General features: G+C 40.7%; 1 protein-coding gene across 9 annotated transcripts in view; it reads right to left on the bottom strand.

Annotated features, from left to right (window-relative positions):
* The window catches only part of PTPRT (protein tyrosine phosphatase receptor type T), a 793,719-nt gene that overhangs the window by 469,319 nt on the left and 307,086 nt on the right, over positions 1–17,314 (bottom strand). The window lies entirely within an intron of this gene.

Raw genomic sequence — 17,314 nt, 5'->3', positions numbered from 1 at the left:
ACGGCATAAGTCTGGAGTCCTTCGGGGACTCATTCATACCCTTCTGTGAAAGGGTATACCCACTGTGGCCCGCTCCATTTTAAATGATGGAGAAGGCCGTGAGAAAGTGTATTTGCTGCTTTAGGTCCCAGACCATCTCTCCAGATCTGAGATCACTCTTCTAGTTTCTGTTCTGAGGCCCTTGGAGGTGCTAATGTTGGCCAGCCATGGGCTCCAGCTACAGACACCAATCCTTTCTACACTCACTTCTCCTCCTTCCCAGAGCAGACCTCCAGCTCTAAGGGGAGAGGCTCCCAGCACCTTCTGCAAAAGGAAGATGTCCCACTGAGCCCCAGAGCTGGCTATGAAAGTCATTTAACAGAAGCCTCCCAGACACCCTTCTTAAAGCTGGGAGAGGTGTGGGAGCCCCAGTAGCTCTCTTTAATGCAGCTGGATTAATTGCCTGCTCGGAAAACAGCTCGATTCTAAATGATCCTAAAAGGCCTCTAATACCTGTAATCTTCCCTCCACCACGTTGCCCTGCTGCATGACTAAAGCAGGCCTGGTTTCAGGAGCTGGTGTGCTCAGTAAACAGCAGGAAGCGTTGCGGGAGGCCAAGGAAATCAGGCTCAGTTCCAAGGGAAGGCTGAGAAATTGATGAAAACGCCACTGGCCTATTCACTGGCCTAATTTGATTCCAGAAAATCAAGCCGTGGAATGTGGACTGGCCTGTTCCACAAGTGTGGGGTTCCTTTGCAGGGCTAGGTACTCAACCCTTGGGCACACCACTGGCTCTTAACCCCAGGTCCTTCCTGGCTGCATAGTGGGTGTCCCTCTCAAGGATCTTGTTTTTCTTTCTGAAAGCCACAGAGAGAGGTGACAAGGCACCTGATACTTTCAGTCAATCACCTATCTGGGGACAAGGCACCTGATACTTTTAGTCAATCCACTATCTGGGACATGAATTGCTGGACTGGGGTGCGCATCCACCTGGAACATAAGTGAGCATCACAATGAAGAAAATGGACTCCGGTTGGTGTCCCAGCTCTATCACTCCTACCTATATAACCTTGGGCAAGTTACCTCTTGGTACCTTGGTTTTGTCATCTATGAGATGGGGATGATTATAAATAATAGTATTGGCTCAAGGGGTCATTATGACGGTTAAATGCCTTGATAGATAGAAGGTGCCTCAAGAGCACCTGGGTCACGGAAAATGCTATATCTGTGTCTGATTTCGTTGTCCCAGCTTCCCTGCTTACGTGTGGCCAGGTACGTGGTCTTCCTCAGACTCACCTCCCTTCTCTGAGGAGGATGGCAAGTGTGTGGCCAACAGGGAGCATGGGGTATGGCACTGAGCTATCCTGAGTGTTAGCCACCTTCCTCTCCTACTGGTCAAATGCTGGAAGCTTGGCCACCTTCTCATGAAGCTGCCAACCTTGTGAATACTCCATCTAGCTGGCTGCCCTCTCTGACCTTATCTGTAGTTTCCATGGAGACCCACACAGAACACTGAGGGAAGAAAAGGGCACCTGGGCTGGGATGAAGGTCAGGAGAGGGGAGGCTAGCCCCACTGGGAAACAGAAGGTGAGCAGACAGGGGTCTCTATCCCCTCCCTTCCGGCCAGTGATGTTAAGGGTCAGGGAAAGAAATCAAATACACTGTGTTTGCTTGAATTTCTCAATATTTGAGCCTGCCACTGTATTTCCTGTCCCCTTCACCACACTGATGTCCAGCTTTGAGAGTTGTTGTGAGTTCTTGGCAAACAGATACCAGCAGAGGCTGTGTGTGGATCTTCACAAGGACAGCATCTTGCATGACAAAGACATCAAGGACAAGACACAGAGCTGCAGGTCTAGACACCACACCCAAACAACACTGTCCACTTCTTAAGCAACATTATTTCTAGTGGCTTAGATGCCCGAAGCCTGGCTTGTCCTCACTCTGCAGCCACCAGACCTCGTGTAGATGCTTATTTCTCTACTTACTGGTTGCTCTGTAATTGCTCTGCCTCAATTGCTTCTGCTGTAAAATGGGGCTGACCATCAGGCCTACAATGTAAGGGGATGTGGAGATGGAAGGCATGTATCAACAACGGTCAATGTTTGATGAAAGCCCACAATGCAACCAGTTCTGTGCTCAATACCTCAAGTGCACTGTCTTACTGAGTCTTCCTATGACCCATGCGAAGCCAGCCCTGCTAGCAATCCGCACTGTACAGATCAGAAAACAGAGGAGGAATGAGGCTAATGAACTTACCCAAAAGTCATGCAGCTATTGTGAATGAGGAGCTATTCACAAAGTCCCTGGCACATAGTAAGCACATGATAAAAATGCACCTGTCCTGGCAGCTCCCGTGAGTGCTACACTTTGACAGGGAAGGTGGTCCATGGCCTAAGGAAGGCACAAAATCAGAGTGGGGGGCTGATGGGACTAGGCAATCATACCTAGTAAGGTCCTGCAAGTGACAATGTCCTGCCTGAAGTGACTGAGGGCATCTGTTTCGAGTCCCCATGACAGGGGAAGTTTTGAAGTGCCCTTGATTCAGATAGGGCTGGGAACACGAGACCCAGTGCTCTCTCCAACACTACCAGAAGTAGCTGACAGAGAAGGGACCCCACACAGACAGCAGGGGCTGTCAGCAGTCACTTCATCACCTTGAGTCTCCGTGATCCCATCTGTAAACAGGACATGCTGGTGTGTACCCTGTCTAGCAACAGGAGGCTACAGGATCTTGCTAAGATTAGCCATATCTGCTTCTTTCTTACCATCTCTCACAGAGGAAAGAATGACTTTTGGAGTTTAGGGCAAAAACAAATGCTCTGGAAGGCAAAGCCCAAAAGCTCTGGTGGGAGCAGGCATCGGAGAGTGTCAACATTTAACTGTTCCATAAGCCACAGCTTCCCATGTGTTGGCCAAAAAAAATTTTTTTTTTCAAATGGAAAGAGAAACTACTGTTTCTCAAAAGCCACCTATGCCCTACCTGTTCTCTTTAATCCTCACAGCAATCATATGAGATTCACATTATTCTGATTTTACAGAAGTTAACGCCGATATTCCTAATCGGGTAAATGGCTCACCCTGTGGGCACACAGCTGGTGACCAGAGAACCCCAGGTTGGAACCAAAAGCTTGGTAGTTCCAAAATTCTTCTCAATGATTTTTATTCCACTCTCAGCTCCTAACTCTCCTTTACTCTGTCTCAGGACACCTGTCAGGAGACATCTGCTCTCCTGTGTGTGAACACGTGCCACTTTTAACGTTGTGGGCTATGGGGATGTTATGAGTGACCGTTTGTTGCACATTTATTTTTTTTTAATGTTTGTTTATTTTTGAGACAGAGAGAGACAGAGTACGAACGGGGAAGGGTCAGAGAGAGAGAAGGAGACACAGAATCTGAAACAGGTTCCAGGCTCTGAGCTGTCAGCACAGAGCCCTATGCAGGACTTGAACTCACGAACTGCGAGATCATGACCTGAGCCAAAGTCGGACGCTTAACCGACTGAGCCACCCAGGCGCCCCTGTTGCACATTTATATAATGAAGGCACTAAGAGTTCACTCACTGGATCACCTCAAGGTTAAATATGCCCACAGAGCATCTATCACAACACATGAGAAAGTGCTCAACTTCTGAATAAGTTGGGTGATGTGATACCATTTCGGGGCAATTTGATTGGCAGAAATGAAACTATTCCTATCATATCAAGTATTGACAAAGTTGAGAAGAAACAGTCTTATTCCACTAGTACCAGAGTGAATGGATGGAGCCACTTAGGAGGATAACTTGGCAAAACATAGTAAAATCTAAAACACTATTTCTGTATAGCTGCCCAAAGGCAACACCCTGTGCCTCAAGACACGATATGGTGGAAGTCATGAGAGCATTTATTTTGGTAATGGCGAATGAAGTATAGCCAACCTAAATGTCTATTGATGGATTAATGACTGAATAACTATGTTATATCCTTATGTGGAAGAAGTAGGGATAAGTGGGGGGGAAAGTTCTATACTATAAGCAAATATCATTTGAGTTTTTAAAAAAAATGCCCTCAAACATGACAATAAGTTTTGAAGATACATATGTATGTATGAAATGCATTGGATTAAGCCTCTTCCATGGATAAGCATCATGCCTAGGAAGCCCGTGAGGGAGGGCCACAGGCCTAGGGACTTGGTGTTATCTGATCTGTTCTCATTTTTTAGAAGGTGAATACGTGTTCACATATGACTTGGGTGCTTACTTACAAAGGCAAATATAATAACAATAATAATTATTATTATTATAATGATAATATATTGGGTGTTAACTCTGAGTATTCATTTTCTTCCAAAATAAATCAGTTAATAAGTTTGTATTTTTATACACACACACACACACACACACACATACTCTACTTAGTAAACTTTTATATACCATCTTTTCTCTTCTTAACTGAAATAGGAATGATTATTTTCATTTTGCTAATCATGAAAGTGAAGTTCAGCTTAGGCAACTTGCCCAGGAAGTAAGGGGAAATTTCAGGATTGAAAACCGACTGTTTCTGTTTAGGGCACTTAGGTGGCTCAGCTGTTTGAGTGTCTGACTCTTGGTTTCAACACATGTCATGATCCCATGGTTCATGGGTTTGAGACCTATGTTGGGCTCTGTGCAGATTCTTTCTCTTGCCCTCTTTCTCTCTCTCTGCCCCTTGCCTACGTGCAAGCACACAAACACACACACACTCTCTCTCTCTCATAATAAATAAATAAATAAACATTTTTAAAAAAAGAACACTGACTTTTCTTTCCATCTTTTCGTTCATTCAACATGACTTCTGAGCCCTGCCCACATCCCAGGTGGCATGTGAGGGCCTGGGAATGCAGCAGGGGAGAAGACAGTTGTGTTGTTTGTTTTCACTGCATCACAGTCCAGTGAGGAAAGTGGACAGATCTGCATGCATTTACAGCACAGTGCGCCATGCTCGAAATTCATGGGTGAAGACTTGCTCTTTACTGACATCTGACAAATCAGGGAGCACAACTAGATTTGGGTCTGGCTCACTGCCATTAAGTTCACCACCAGCATGGCCTGTTGATATAAGTTTCTCACTTCTCCCAACAGATTCCTGAATCAGTAATAATGACGATGGTGAGTGAGCACTAACTAGCCGCCAGGCATCATTCCAGCATTAAATCCGCATTTAATTCTTATAATATCCCTATGAAGTTGAGTACCATTACAATTTATTTTACAGATGAGTAAAGTGAGGCACAGAGATGAAACAAAACAGTAAGACAAATAAAAGCTTGCTTGAGATTACACACCCAGTAAATTCTGGAGCCAGTTTCAACGCAAGGCTGTCTAGCTTGATATCCCCATGTTCCGCAGAAATCCCAGAGAAACACTCCAAGGTACCCAACAAAACACACCTATACCAAGTTTCCTTCTCTAAGTCTTCTGTGCAATTCGAGCAATATTAAGTAAGTATCAGATGCTCTCTCCTATTTTAAGAGCCATTGGTGGTCAGAGAGAGGGTGAAGGGGTGGGTTCTTTTGGGCTAAATCTCATGTCCCCTGTTGGCAGAAATTAACAGGCTATGTAAAGAGGGGACTTATTTTTCAGCAAATGCAAGTATGTAAGAGCCTCTTGACCACAGCCCCCTAATCAGAGAAGCATCCTGCTAATTGTCACTAATGTGATTAGCAGAATTAATTGGCCACTCAAAAATATTACACATCAAGCCACATGGGGACTAACCTGTGCCATTATTGGAAACATTATTGCTCAGTACTGAGAGGGCAAGACAATTGGCCTCCATAGGGACATTGTGATGTTCTCATTTATCCCTCTCATGAGTGGTGAGTATGCTGTGTATTAGACAAAGACAGACAGGTATTACTAACTATTCATCTGGGCTGCTTCACTGATAGTAATAATCTGTCACTTCCAGTGCCATGGGCCACTTCCTGCCCACCCCCTACGTCAGACCTTTTCATACTTCCATCCCATTATCTATGCCATTTGCTTTCCTGAAAATCTCCTTCTACTTGTGGTGTCTGGTAAATCCCTATTCACTTTCCAATAAATGGTCTAAATGTTGCCAATCCATGGAGTTCTCCCTAACCTTCCTCCTCTAGTATTTCACAGTGATGTGTACAAACTTCTGTTTTACCCACACTATGAATCAGTCTCCTCCACTGGCAACAGGAGCTCAGGATCAGGTACTGTGCCATTCTCACTGCTGTATCCTCAGATCCTAATTACAGGGCTTGGCATTCAGGAAGGCTCAAAACTTGCTGACTGCCTCTGGATCTCCAGACGAGGCCTGGGGATGGGTGCACACTTAATGTGGCTCTGGGCTCGAGGCTGTGGATTTAGGGAATGTGGACATTGCACTGCCAGGAAACCATGTGAAAATAACACATACTCAAGATTGGTTATACTTATTAAACTTTTTACTAGGTGAAAAAAAAAAAAAAGCCACATGCCACAGGAAACCCAAACCTATGGTCTCCCGTGCTAGACAGTTTCCTCCAACTCTGTTATTCCTACTATGTGTCTCTGACCTTGGTGAATCCAAAAACGAGAGAGTCATGGTCCCCTTATCTTCTCCTGCTTAACTCAGTGATCAACCCCTATTTCTTTAATTCCTGTCTGATCAACGCCTTCTCCACCAGACTTGCCTTACTTAGCCTAAATCTCAACATTTTTCACCAAATTCAGATATATGGGGAAAGCATCCAGCAGAGAGAGATAAAGATCAAAACAAACAAGCAAAACAAAGAAATCTGGACGAAATAGACTCTTTGGAGGTGAAGACAAATTAAACCAAAAATAAAAACGACACTATTATTAACACTCCCAGAGCGGTAAGACAACATATTGTGAAATGGGGACCAAAATGTTAGAAGAGAAAGGAACTTTCAGAAGAGCTCTTGAAAATTAAAAATATAGTATTACATATTAAAACTCAGTAGAAGGGTTCTAAGATGGAGCTGAGAAGTCTCTTGAAAAGTACAGCAAACAAACAAATAAAACAACAAAAACCACTAGAAACAAAACAAAAACAAAAAACCCAAAACCCAAAGATTCAGAAATCATCAAACAGCCACAGCAGAGGACCAACCCAGCAGTTCCAAGATCCAAATAGTAAGGTTCCAGAAAACGAAAGAACAGAAAATGAAGGGAAGGGATAATCAGCGAAAGACTTCAAGAACATTTTCCTAGAAGTAAAAGATGTATATTGTCAGAATGAAACAGCCCACCATGTGCCCAACCAAATAAATGGATAAAAATTGGTCTGCATTCAGACATATAATTGTGGAATTTTAGAGTGATGAGCCATTGACAGCATTCTACAGGTCTCTGCAGGAGGTGGGAAGCAGGTCATAATCAGTAACCAGAATGGTTTTCGCCTTCCCAAAAGCAACACGGGGCACTGGAGCATAATAGAATAAAGTGTTCAAAGTCATGAAGGAAATTATTTACAGTCAAAGTACTAACCTAGTGTAAGGGCTGACTGTGGAAGGCATTCACATACTGATCTCCTGAATATACCTCCTTAAGAAGCTGTTGAAGGAAGTGTTCCTCCAAGATAAGTCAGTAAAGTAAGAAAGAGGGAGCCGGAGACAATGAGTACAGGACAGAGAATCATGGAGTAGACGGGGAAGGAAGATCCCGGGACAACAGCTGAGCACCAGACAGAGAAAGTGAAACACCAGACCAGAACTGGCCAGAGGCTCTGGGAGAGCATTCTGTAGGAGGATGAAGTTGAAAAAGTAACTGAAGCATCTCAATATCTTAAGAAGAACTTCAGATAATTGCCAAAGAGTTTGGGCTGAATTAGTAATAAAAACATAAAAATGAAGCAAGCAAACCATAAACAAGGCAAATATTAGCTTCAGGGAAAATATAATAGTTGTGCAGGAAGGGAAAATAATCATAATTTACTGCATGGCTCATTGTGAATGGTATTTACATAGCCTAAATACTGTAAACACTGAATGCCAATCTAACTAAAATGAGGATATAAGTTTACTGGAAGGATGGAGAAGGTAGGTGGGAAGGATGCCTAAGTGTGTACTAGGTCAGATAAGCAGGGAGAGCTAAATCATCTTCCTCAGGAAAAGTGAGTAGATTATGATAAAGTGGAAAAATCACAAATATCAATAGAAGTGGCTAATTTAGAAGTATGGATTTAACATAATCATGAGCAGGTGAAAAGTGATGGCTACTGGTTGAGGGGAGATGGGGGTCTACATTTATTTTTAACATACACTAAAGAACAAGACTGTGCATATAGGACGCGTATAAAAAATTGATAATATAAAGAAAATTTCACAATGTGATATCAACACTCCCTAGATTAATGAAAATGTAATGCTATCCCAATAAAAATACTGAGAAAATGATACCAAATTTCATAAGAAAAATTAATAACCAACAGTATCCAACAACTCTGAAAAAGAAGAACATTATGTGGGGGGAGAGGGGTGGGAGGGGTCGATTCACTCTCTAAGACATTAAAGCATATTTTAAATTTCAGCACATAAAGCTGCATGATGTTGGTACACAGTGGGCCAAAAAAAAAAAAAAAAAAAAAAAAAACACTGAAAAATACAGAAGGAGGGGCGCCTGGGTGGCTTGGTCGGTTGAGTGTCTGACTTCGGCTCAGGTCATGATCTCATAGTTCGTGGGTTCAAGCTCCGCATCAGGCTCTGTGCTGACAGCTTAGAGCCTGGAGCCTGCTTTAAATTCTATGTCTCCCTCTCTGCTCCTCCCCCACTCATTCTCTGTCTCTCTCTCCTTCAAAAGTAAATAAAAACATTGAAAAAAAATTTTTTAAAAATAAAAAACACAGAAGGAGATAAAATACAGCATAGATCTAGCATATAATAAAGGTGAAACAGATATCAGTGGGAAAAGCTATACATTACCTAGTAAAAAGTGCTGGGTGGCCACTGAGGGGAAATAATGCAATTGGATCCATACCTCACACAAAGGTAAGCTTCAGATGGGCTCCCTCAGAAATGCAAAAGATCAAAGTAGGAAAGTAACAGAAGAGACTTTTGTTCATTGATAATCTTGGAGTGGGAGACAGCCAGGTATGACACAAAGTCCAGAAGCCAGAAGAGGAAAGACTGACATAAGGACATTAAAAAAATAATAACATAAATCATCAGCATGGCTAAAACCACTAGGAAGCAAAGTTGAAAGACTTTAAGTTGGAATAAATTATAACTCTGCTTTCCTGACACAGAAAGAACTACTACAAATTAATAAATTAAGGAAAAACAACCCAACAGAAAAATGAGTACAAGAGATAGTTCCTGGGGAAGAAAAATATAAATGACTCATATATTTGGAAAGATGCTCAAATTAATTTATAATTCCACCAAAGAAAATGACATTTTACTGAGGTACAATTTTCACATATCATATTGGAGAAGCAAAAAAAAATGTGTATAATATACTTTGGCTGTGAGAACATACAGAGAACACACACTCTTTAGTATTTCTGTAATAACTGAAACATTATGCAATCTCTATGGAGAAGATAATTTGGCAAATCTACGAAAATTACATCTGCAACCACCTTGGGATCAACAATTCTACTTCAAAGAATTTTTACGACTAATATACTCACACATACATGAAACAATGTTTATAAGAACAAGTGACTACAAACACTTATATATCTATTACTAGGGCATTCCTAATCCATGAAGTTACATCTATATTATGAAATACTAAAAAGCCACTAAAAATGCTCTGTATGTAACTGAATGATAGCCAAGCTATACTGATAAGTGAATAAAGCAATGTGCCCAACAGTAGGTCCATTAACATCTTTGTTCAAAAAAAAAAGTGTTGCGAGGTGACACACACATATTTGCTTACACATGCATAAATACGTCTATACCTATCAATTCTGTGCACCTATTAAGCACAGGAAGGGGGGAACTGGGCAGCGGAGGAACACAGACTGGAGGGAGAGTTACTTTGTACTGTTACCGTTTGGTGCTTTGTGAATTCTGAGCCTCAGAAATGTATTATGTAGTTTAAAAAACTACAAATGTGCCAAATTAATTTAAAACTTTTTAATATATGTCCTGTTAGATGCGTGGAGTAAGCATGAAGTTTGGGAAAGCATTGAATGTTTTCCTGATATGGATGCCAACAAACAATAAAATCAATTCTGACTCATACTATGTACTTATATTCACACTTTATACCCTTCCTTAATCAACAGCAGTGATGTAAGTTTGCCATGTGCATGTGGTAGAAACACTGTAGAATACCCACCAACAGTGCAAGAGGGTTCCCGTTTCTCCACATCCTCGCCAGTATCTATAGTCTCCTGATTTGTTCATATTAGCCACTCTGACTGGCGTGAGGTGGTATCTGAGTGTGGTGTTGGTTTGTATTTCCCTGATAAGGAGCGACGTTGAGCATCTTATCATGTGCCTGCTGGCCATCTGGATGTCTTCTTTAGAGAAGTGTCTATTCGTGTTTTCTGCCCATTTCTTCACTGGATTATTTGTTTTTCGGGTGTAGAGTTTGGGGAGTTCTTTGTAGATTTTGGATACTAGCCCTTTGTCCAATATGTCATTTGCAAATATCTTTTCCCATTCCATTGGTTGCCTTTTAGTTTTGTTGATTGTTTCCTTTGCAGTGCAGAAGTTTTTTATCTTCATGAGGTCCCTCCCAATAGTTCATTTTTGCTTTTACTTCCCTTGCCTTTGGAAAACAGTGTGGAGGGAAACAGTGTGGAGGATAACAGTGTGGAGGTTCCTCAAAAAATTAAAAATAGATCTACCCTATGACCCAGCAGTAGCACTGCTAGGAATTTACCCAAGGGATACAGGAGTGCTGATGCATAGGGGCACTTGTACCCCAATATTTATAGCAGCACTTTCAACAATAGCCAAATTATGGAAAGAGCCTAAATGTCCATCAACTGATGAATGGATAAAGAAATTGTGGTTTATAAACACAATGGAATACTACGTGGCAATGAGAAAGAATGAAATATGGCCTTTTGTAGCAACATGGATGGAACTGGAAAGTGTTATGCTAAGTGAAATAAGTCATACAGAGAAAGACAGATACCATATGTTTTCACTCCTATGTGGATCCTGAGAAACTTAACAGAAGACCATGGGGGAGGGGAAGGAAAAAAATATATCAGATAGGGAGGGAGCCAAACCATAGGAGAGTCTTAAAAACTGAGAACAAACTGAGGGTTGATGGGGGGTGGGAGGGAGGGGAAGGTGGGTGATGGGTACTGAGGAGGGCACCTGTTGGGATGAGCACTGGGTGTTGTATGGAAACCAATTTGACAATAAATTTCATAAAAAAATAAAAGTAAAGAAACACTGTAGAATTAAAGAATTAAAAATACATGCTTAAACACTTTATATTCATAGCAGGTAAAAGACTTTTCATTTTACACATAAGGAAATAGGTATGTAATTTGAACTAACAGAAAACCAGGTAGAGTCTCAGGAGGAAAAAAAAAATCACATCATTAATAAATAAAAAGAGAAAAATCACAAAATTATTCCAGACAGAAAAACTGATAAAACTAAATTTCTACTTGTGATTAAAATCTGTAAGCAAACTAAGAATATATACCTAGAGGTATATACACCCCAATCCTATAATAACTCTCTTTGAGAGAGTTTAGTAACATTCCTTTTAAGATTGGGAACAAGAAAAGATACCCACTATCAATTTTTCTGTTTATCAAAGAACAAAGAAAGGAATGGACTGAGGGGCAAATATTTGAAAGGAAGAGATATAATTGTCATTATTTGCAGACCATAAATCATAAGCACAGAAAATGTAACACAATAAACAAATATGAGAATCAATAAAAGTTTTACTAGGTAGCCAGATACAGCATCAACTCAGAAAAATCACTAGCAGTTTTCAACACCATCAATAACTAAAAAACAGAATAAAAAAGGATATCATCCACTATGGCAATGAAAGCCATAATATATTTAAGAATCAACTTAACCAAGAATTCACAAGACTGATATGAAGACAATTTTTAAATATCTAGTAACAGACATTGGGACGCCTGGGTGGCTCAGTCGGTTAAGCATCTGACTTTGGCTCAGGTCATGATCTTGAGGTTTGTGAGTTCGAGCCCTATGTTGGGCTCTGTGCTGACAGCTCAGAGCCTGGAGCCTGCTTTGGATTCTGTGTCTCCCTCTGTCTCTCTGCCCCTCCCCCTCTCACACTCTGTCTCTCTCTCTCTCTCTGAAAAAATAAATAAACATTAAAAAAAAAATCTAACAGACATGACAAAACTGAACAAACCCAGTCATTCCAAGTTCTTGAATAGGATGAAATGATATAACAAGCATGCCAGGTTTTCATTAATCTATGAACTCAATGCAATTTCATAAAGCCTCTAATTGGGTTCTTCTGAGAACCAGACAAACTTAGTTTAAAATTTATAAGAAAAAACCAAAGTCCATGACTACCTGAGGTGGGGCATGGGGACTTGCCCTATCCAATCCTGAGACAGATTCAAAAGGCGTAGTTATATTGCAACTGAACAGCAAGCTCAAAGGCACACCACTGAAAACATAAAATGTATGATACAATAAAGGTTAAATTGCACACCAATGAATAAACAAGGGGCAAATTAATAGATGTGCTGAAAATACTGGATCGCCTTATGGAAAACAAAATAAAACATACAAAAATGGATTCCAAATGGATCAAACACCAAAACATGAGAAGTAAAAGAGTAAAGTTAACAGAGCAAAATACAGACAATTTTTGTGATAGAAGAATGGAAAGACTTCTACTAACTTTAAAGGCACACACACACACACACACACACACACACACACACACACAAATGAGGAATTTTATTATATAAGATTATGGATTTATGTTCAGTAAAAATGACAGAACACAGATTGGAATGAGATACTTGGCAAAATAGACAACTGAATAATATCTGAAGTACAAATTCAACTCATGAAAATTTAATAGAAAAGATAAGAATCCTTCTTCTGAACACACGGGCAGAAGTTCTATGAATAGACAATTAATAGAGAAGAGGAAACCTAAAATGTTAATAAGCATTGGGTTAATGCTCAAACTCATTAGTAATCAGAGAAATGAAAATTAAAACAATGTACTGGCATTTCAACTTAATAAGGCTGGCAAACACGTAGGAGAGAGAGTTCATCCTAAGTGAAGCCAGAGCGGTGTGGGAGGTAGGAACACTAAACCACAACTCAGACTGGCCCTGTTGGAAAACAATCTGGGTTCTTAGACCACCCAGGACAATCTATGATCCAGAAATTCAGGCCCTGAGTTATATTATGAGAACTTCTTGCAGAGCTGTATGAATGAACATGTATCAGGATGTCAGATGCAGTGGGTGTGACTTGAAGGCAATCTGGGCCCATTCTGGGAGTGTGGTTAAGGAAAGTGTAGAAAATAACAAGGGTTAGAAGTCGTGGGTGAAATGTACATATACTAACCCAGATGGGACTTAAAACATACAGTGGATTGAAAAAAAGGGTGAAAAAGAATGAGTTATAAATGATTCATTTGTGTAAATTTAAAAAACTCAATTAAGTACATCTTTCCAGAACACAAAGAAATGTAAATTAAATGCATTAAGAAGACAGAGGAAGTGGTGTTGGAAATGGGAGATGGGAACAGGAATATTAAGGAATGACTAAGTAAATGAAACCAGAGAGGGGTCCTTGGAAGAACAATGTGATTAGATGTCATAAATGAAGACATAACATTCACTCTACCTTTAGTAGAGGTCAAAAGGGAAGTCAGTTTCATTTTACCTCTATGCAATAAAAATTGAAAAAACATTGTAAAATTATCCATGTGAAGAAGTATCTGCGTATTCATTTGCCTAGAATCCTGTATAAGACACTTCCTCCAGTAACAGTCCCTCACCACAGCTGCAGAACAGGAGGGGAAGGTTGTCATTTATATTATGTACAATTCTAGTGGCTAGCTATGACCCACTGCCTTCTCTCCCACTGATCAGACATACATAGGGTATCTCAACAGCACTGCGGAAAACTGTGATACCAGGTCAGGATATTCTCAAGGGCAGAGATCCTCCCTGATGCATTTCTATCTCAAGGACCTATCTCAATAATTCTTGAATAATTTTGAACTTAATCCAAATCACTTAGAGAAAGACTAAACTACTTCCAATTAAAAATGAGAATGAAATGGGGGCACCTGGGTGGCTCAGCCAGTTAAGCTTCTGACTTCAGCTCAGGTCATGATCTCGCAGTTTGTAGGTTCAAGCCCCATGTTGGGCTCTGTGCTGACAGCTCAAAGCTTGGAGCCTGCTTCACATTCTGTGTCCCCCAATCTCTCCCTGCCCCTCCCCTGCTCACACTCTGTCCCTCTCTCTCAAAAATAAAAAATATTAAAAAATTTTTAAAAAATGGCAAAGAACTGTGAATAGTGTGAGATTGTATAATTTGGGGGAAACTACAGGCTGGTTCAAAATAAAAAATCATGGGAGCCATTTATTGACTATGTGTCAAGCACTCCCCATTTATTATCCATTACCTTCACAACGAAACTTGTAAGCCCATTTTGTGGATGAAGAAATGATGGTTCCATAATGAATAATTATCTATTGTTTTGTCTTCTGTATACCCTCACTTTTGTGAACTGTCACTCTCCTTCTCTGTGTTACCCTAATAGGCTGCTAAATACCTGCCCAACTTTGTTGTGACCTCAATAAGGGCAGTAAGACTCTGTCATAAAAGACTGCAGGTATCTCCAGAGCACCTTTCCAATTTTTGGAAGGGAGTCCCTGGTAAATGAAAATAGCAAAGAGAAAAGCAATGACGTGAATGAGAAGGGAAAAGGAAGAGAGGGCGAAGGAGAAAACAGAAGAGAGACATCAGCAAATCCTACCCTAATCTTTTTAGGGTAGGATCAAGTTACTTGATCAAGTTAGCCATCAAGTTACTCTTTTGGTTAAGGTTTTTTGAGTAAGGTTTCTATCCAGTGAATTGAAGGAACAGATGGCCTGCCCAAGACCTCACAGCCAGGAAATGGCAGAGCCAGTTGTTTTCCTGATACAAAGCCATGTCACTTCCTACAGAGCCATGTGGTCTCTTGCCTAGGCACAAATTCAGACTGGTTCAAAGGGGCCACCTCAGCTCCCAGCATGTTGGACATTCCACTTTGGAACTGCTTTAATGTGGAGCCAAGTTTCATCCGTTAAGATAGGTTCCATTTTTAGAAATTACCCAAGAGTGGGTTTATGGAATGAAAGAGGAAGATCCAGAAAATATTCTTTTTCAAAATTTTGGTGGGACTGGAACAAAGAAGAAGGACACAGGTAGGTCAAACACCTGGGTTCTGAAAGCTCTTCTCGGTGAGTCCAATCTGCTTTGGGAAGTGGCCTCCTAACTAGTAAGTTATCTACCACTCAGAAAGGCTTCTTTGAAGAGACAGAGCCCACAGAGTGTGGGCACTGGAATCAGACTCAGTTCCTCTCTGTTGGGCATGTCAGTTGGTCACTTATTTGACCTCTCTATGCTTCAGGAACTTTGTCTGTAAATTGGGGATGATACCTTCTTCACTGGGCTACAGATGAAAGCTATTCACATACATAAAGCATCTGGAAGAATTCTTGTATGTTGCTGACCCTCAATAAATTACATATCTTTCTCTATAAGGTATATGTTATTTGTATTTATGCATATTAGACTTTTTAAGGCATTAATCCTGAAGTGTTGATTAAAACATCTGCCTTGTTACTCTATCATCATACCCTGCAAAGAGCAGGGCCACTCCCATTTCATACACTTCCCAGTGGTCTCATTCTTTTAGAAATAGTCATCAGGCACACACAAAAAGCAATTTAAATGGTTCATCTTTCCTCTTTTCATCCATAGACAAATTTCAATAATTATCTTAGCCAACCCATTAATTAGTCTAAATTTGCCCAAGCATAATTGATGCTGCCTACACAATTTTCTATAAAAATTTGAAATGGATGGCTAAACAGAGACTTTTTTTTTGTTTGTTTGACTAAGTGCATTTTCCCCTTATGCAAAATGTGTTAGTCAATGCTTATTTAGTGAAATAAGCTAGCTTGGTGTTCTTGTCTGCATCTGTGATAGAAAGAAGTTTGAATCTCAGAGTTCAAATTATGCATTGGCCATTTCTAACTTGCTGACCTACGATCTGTTCTTCAAACTGGGAAAAGCTCCCATTGCCTTACTTGTTGACTGGGGATCTGGTAGCCTTAGGTCTGCCCTCTGGAAACCCTCTTTTGCCTTGGCTTTCTGAGATGAACACTGCTCCAACTTCCATACCCTACCTTGAGTACTTCTTGTTTTTCTGGGCCTTGCAGACACTTACTTGTTGGGTTGCCCAAGGTTCCACTCTTATTTCTCTTCTATGACTCGTTAGCTCTCCATTCCTGGGTAATTTGGTCTCAAACCTTCATTTCCACATGTACATGAGGGGAATGCCCCTTCTACATCAATATCCATCTATAACTCCAGCATTGCTGTGCCTGATTTTTTCCAGTCTCTGGACCATTCTTTCCAACAGTGTCTCTTCCTCATGGAAGTTATTAAGGAAATAAATATGGGGAAACCTGCAACATCATAAAAGCTTCAAGGCATTTTGCTGGATTAAGACAAGACCATAATGGAAGAAGAAAGGAAAAGAACTTAACCTTCAAATGAGCTTCTTCAGAAATTTCAGACGCCCTAGGAATCAGATATAGGAGAACAATACCTCCTTAGCCCTCATTTTTTAAAAATATATGTATTTTAAGCTTATTTATTTTTGAGAGAGACAGAGTGTGAGTGGAGGAGGGGCAGAGAGAGACAGACAGACACACACATACACACACACACACACAGAACCTGAAGCAGGCTCCAGGCTTCAAGCTATCAGCACACAGTCAGACACGGGGCTCAAACTCACGAACCAGGAGATCATGACCGTAACCAAAATTGGACGCTTAACTGACTGAGCCACCCAAGCGCCCCTTCCTTAGCCCTCATTGAGAGGGGTGATGGTTATAGCTACAGAAGAAACATATATAGAGTAGAATGTAACATGCAAACACAGTCACAAATATAAATAAAAACTCAGAATCTAAAGGAGGCATTTCAAAGCAACAAAACAATGTTGGCATATTTTGCTGAATATAAGAAAAATATCTTACCTGACCCCCAAACAAATGCCAGATGGAATAAAACTCAAAGCCAGCAAAAAATGACACAATTTAGATATTTATGAAATAGGTTTACACTGGAAGCTTGCAAAGACAAACCATTAACAATGAATAAATTTAATCACATAACA

The sequence above is a fragment of the Herpailurus yagouaroundi genome, unplaced genomic scaffold (assembly GCF_014898765.1).
Source record: "Herpailurus yagouaroundi ecotype Mexico unplaced genomic scaffold, PumYag 196, whole genome shotgun sequence".
NCBI lineage: Eukaryota > Metazoa > Chordata > Mammalia > Carnivora > Felidae > Herpailurus > Herpailurus yagouaroundi.
Note: the sequence above shows the minus strand (reverse complement) of the source record. Positions and strands in the feature narration are given on the sequence as shown.